The 4,326-nt window shown below is 42.8% G+C and overlaps 1 non-coding gene across 1 annotated transcript; it reads right to left on the bottom strand.

The window, feature by feature from the left end:
• Positions 1 to 3,688: 3,688 nt before the first annotated feature.
• On the bottom strand, positions 3,689 to 3,824 carry LOC129622180 (small nucleolar RNA SNORA2/SNORA34 family). Its single transcript, XR_008699857.1, has one exon. It is a non-coding gene; the product is annotated as a small nucleolar RNA SNORA2/SNORA34 family (small nucleolar RNA).
• Between the last annotated feature and the right edge of the window lie 502 nt (positions 3,825 to 4,326).

The following is a 4,326-nucleotide window of genomic DNA, read 5'->3' as shown; positions in this document are numbered from 1 at the left end:
GGCATGTGGGAGCTGGTTCCCTGACCAGACATTGAACCCAGGCCCCCTGCCTTGGGAGCACGGAGCCTTAACCACTGGACCACCAGGGGTGTCCCAGATCTTCTCCTATACTCATCAATCATTGCAAGACTGTACATTTCCATCCATGACATTCCACCTTGATGACATCAGGCAGCTGTTCCACCTTGCTGAAATTATTTTGGGCCCTAATTCTACCATCAAACTCACTATCATTTGTCTTTCTATAAATCTCAAATTCGATTAAGACGTATAGTGTGAATCTGAGTCACTGATATGAACACTGAACTTGACTGTTAAAGATCAAAGCTTTTCAGAATGTATTTAAAAGTTTTCTTCCAGTCTGTCACCCATTCTTCAATCAATAATGTTTTAGATTCCGTCTTTTAAAAAGTCACAGATTAATCTCTCTCTTAACTCAATCAGCATTTCTTCATTTTATAAATTTAATGGCTCTTTACAGTCCAGATATACCATACCTGCTACATACATACCCCCAATCTGATCGACCAATAGTCCCATTGGAAGGGGAAATGAAAGATCGCTGGGTATGATTTACAGCAAGCCACTGCTGGCTCCTGGTAAATTTCTACTTGCTTGACTAAGAATTCACAAAACATTCACTTAATTCCCTAGGGAGTTTCTAGATTCTACCTTCTTTCCTTTTTTTTAAGTCTTTATTTACTAGAATATTGCTTTTGTTTTATGTTTTGGTTTTCTGGCCAAAAGGTATGTAGGATCTTAGCTCCCTGACCTGGAATCTAATCCAAACCCCCTGCATTAAAAGATGAAGTCCCAACCACTGGGCAGCCAGGTTAAGTCCTGATTCTACCTCCTTTCCTTTTTTGACAATTAGAGCAGTGTTTTCTTTCTTTCTTTCTTTCTTTCTTTTTTTTTTTTTTTTTTTTGAGGTTGGAATTGCTTTTATTGGGGCAAGCATGGCAGGCCCACCATGGTCAGCTTAGTGTTCTGCCCTCCAAGGCAGCCAAAGCCAGGCTCCTCCACCCGCCACCTACATGGGTTAGTGGAACATGCAGAGCTCAATCAGAGGGTGGAGGCAGGGGGTCAGGGGGGAGCTGCCAGGGCCTGGGGCCGATGGAACAGGAGCAGGTGGCACCGGCTGGCTGGCCTTGGCCAGCATGGACTGCCTAGGCAGTGTCCCGGGCCAACATGGGGGCTGAGAAGCTCCCTGGGGGAGGCAGGCAGCACCTGGGGGCCCACAGGCCTTGGGGGATACTGGGCCCACGGTAGGCAGAGGCCTGCAGGAGCCCAGCCATACCTGGCCAGCATGCCTGAGAGCTGGGCAGTGGCAAGACTTTCACCAGAAGGGAGGCAGCTACCACCCCAGGTCTGGGTCCTTGGGGCCTGGGATGTGAAGGGGGACACAGAAGGCACTTACTAGGGAGCTGAGGCTGGAAGGCTGAAGCCAGAGGCCTGGGGATGGGGGCCCTGGCCCAGGCTGGCTGGGTCTAGAGCAGTGTTTTCTTACCTTGAGCCTTTCCATACTTCCTGTTTTTCATAATTCCTCAGAGATGACTGACAGGCATTCTAGTCCATTTACCTGCAATTTGACTGAACCAGGATATGAACTTATTCAAAACAAGTGGGTTTTTTTTTTGTTTTTTTTTCCCCATTCCTTCCCCTACCTTGGGCTTCCATTTCCTGGTCCCCATGTTTTGCATTGTGTTGATCATTAACCTTGATAGAATGGCAAAGTTAAAAAACAGGTGCGTTTTCTCTTTGTCACTTGTAAACATGATATCATCTATCCCAAACAGGCTCATGCCTTTGTAGTTCTTCCTGCCCTGAACCAAATAAAAGCAGTCATTATTCTTGTTCTTCAAGCCCAAGTTCACCCTGCCCTTTATTCATCCTGTTTCTATCTTTACAAATTTATTCACTCATTCACCCACTGGATGAACTTTTGTTAGGAAATCTATATCTTGTTCCCCAAATAAGATAATTAATTACATCCTATTGACACATTCTTCTTTTGCCAAGTTTTGGTATTTGCATGCATTATTTGTTTCTTTACACACCTCCTCAGCACCCAGGTTATCAGATGTCACTTCTTTGGATATAATTGAGGTTGGGGGAAGGGAGGGAGAGAAAAAAAGAATTATAGTCCATATAGCAGGTCAGGAGTAAAGGTATTTACAATGCATCCTGGGGAGAGAGATTAAAAATGACAAGGTGTTCTCTGGTGGTCAGTGGTTAAGAATCTGCCAGCCATTGCAGAGGACATGGGTTCAATCCCTGCTCTGGGAGGATTCCACATGCCATGGGGCAACTAAGCCAGTACACCACAACCACTGAAGCCCGCACACCCTAGAGCCTGTGCTTCGCAAGAAGAGGAGCCACCACGATGAGAAGCCTGTACACCACAAGTAGAGAGGAAGCCCCGCTCGCCACTAGTGAAAACCAGTAGGCAGTGACAAAGACGCAGTGCAACCAAAAATAATAAATAAATAAAATTTTAAAAACTGAAACAAGACAAAGAAAGTAAACCCTGGTATTTTAACCACATCCCCCATTTCTGAGAAGGAGAGTTAAGGCGTGCGTTTAAGTGAGTTTCTTTGGGGACAAGGTGGGAGCTGATGATAAGAACCACCAGTTTCAAGTCATAAAATCAGACAAGGAAAACAAAATACCTTTAGGCATGCATATTAATGTTCATATAAGCTTCTCGCTTAAACTGCAAGGGAAGCAGATTCTGAAACATTTCTAAGGAATTATTACTTAATATGTATAAAAATATTACCAATGGTTTAGTAATGGTATAGTTCCTGTTATTTTAGTTAGTTAAGCATAAAAATTAAAATAAGAGTTTTTGGTGGATCTGTGACCTCAGTGTCTCCAATTCTATGTTTCACTTAAGACCTTAAGTTATTTATTTAAATTGGTTAAATATTTAATAAACAGAATAGAAAAAAAATAGTTTTCCTTTCTAAAGAGCAAGAAAAATTTCCTTTCTTTGTATTAAAAAGATACATTTTACTATCCAAATATTTGTATATCTTTCCAGGGAAATGAAATCTGGCAAGATTTATGTCTTTCATATAATGAAGATCATAATATTTAAAAAGTGCATTTACTATGAAAGTAAGTAACTTTCTCAATTAGTGTCCCAATTGAGACAATTGTGTCAATAGAGACAATAGTGTCCCAATTTCTCAATTAGTGTCTTGATTGTCTCAAAAGTGCAATAAGGATGCACTTTCACAATCCAATATAGAACTCAAAATGTTTTACAGCCCAATAGTAAATGTAAGTTTCTAATTTGAATGAAGTCTAAAATATACAAGTCAGGACTCTGACCATACAAAAGGATAATACTCAGAGAGAGCTCACAGTTCAGAATCATCCCACTGGTTTTAGAGTCACAGCAATTTCGGGGGGGTAGTAATTAGATTTTTTGGAGAAGGAAATGGCAACCCACTCCAGTATCCTTGCCTGGAGAATCCCAGGGACAGAGGAGCCCAATGGGCTGCCGTCTCTGGGGTCACACAGAGTCGGACACGACTGAAGCGACTTAGCAGCAGCAGCAGTAATTAGATTTAACATTATTATCATTCTAATGAACAAGTTAAATCAGAGAGCTCTCAATTTTGGAATTCCAGTATTAATCAACTATAAGTAAGTGTTAGCCTGTACGTATCACCAATGACTGAGATGTTTCTTTCTAATGAATTGACTATTACATTTCCTAAGTTCTGAAAGGCCAACAGACCAAAGAAAGAGACTTCTCTAGATTCCCGCTTGAAACCAACAGCTTCAGCAAACTGCTAGCCTTGATTCAGGACCCAGGGCTTTAAGATATTTAACTGTAAAATTCTCTCATCTCATCTCATCCCATCCCATCCCATCCCATCCACGGGGTTTCAGACACCGAGTCCTTGTGCATGAGGAGTCACCCATGAAACCATAGTTAAGTGAAGCCCAGTGAGTGAAGAAGCTTCTTGGGGCAGCAGCAATGGAAACAGACCTTCAAGGCTGAGTTGGAGATGAAAGGGTGTTCTGAACAGAGGCTCTGACTTGTGCTAAGGCATGTAGGGTGACCCATATGACACAGAAACATCAAGAACTGACTGAGGGGAGGAGAAGGGAAGTCTGGCCAGTGGAAATGGGCCCTTGACTGAAGGGCCTAAAACGTCCCAGCAGCAAGCCCAGAATTTCTCCTGAAAGGAAAGGGGAATTAACATGACTTGTGTCATAATCTGACATGTGATTTCAAAAGACAAGGTGGACTTCCCTGGTGGTCCAGGAGCTAGGGCTCCACACTCCCAGTGCCAGGGGGCTGGGTTCAAT

Source organism: Bubalus kerabau, chromosome 10 (genome assembly GCF_029407905.1).
Source record: "Bubalus kerabau isolate K-KA32 ecotype Philippines breed swamp buffalo chromosome 10, PCC_UOA_SB_1v2, whole genome shotgun sequence".
Classification (NCBI taxonomy): domain Eukaryota; kingdom Metazoa; phylum Chordata; class Mammalia; order Artiodactyla; family Bovidae; genus Bubalus; species Bubalus kerabau.
This window is presented reverse-complemented; position numbering and strand designations above follow the sequence as displayed.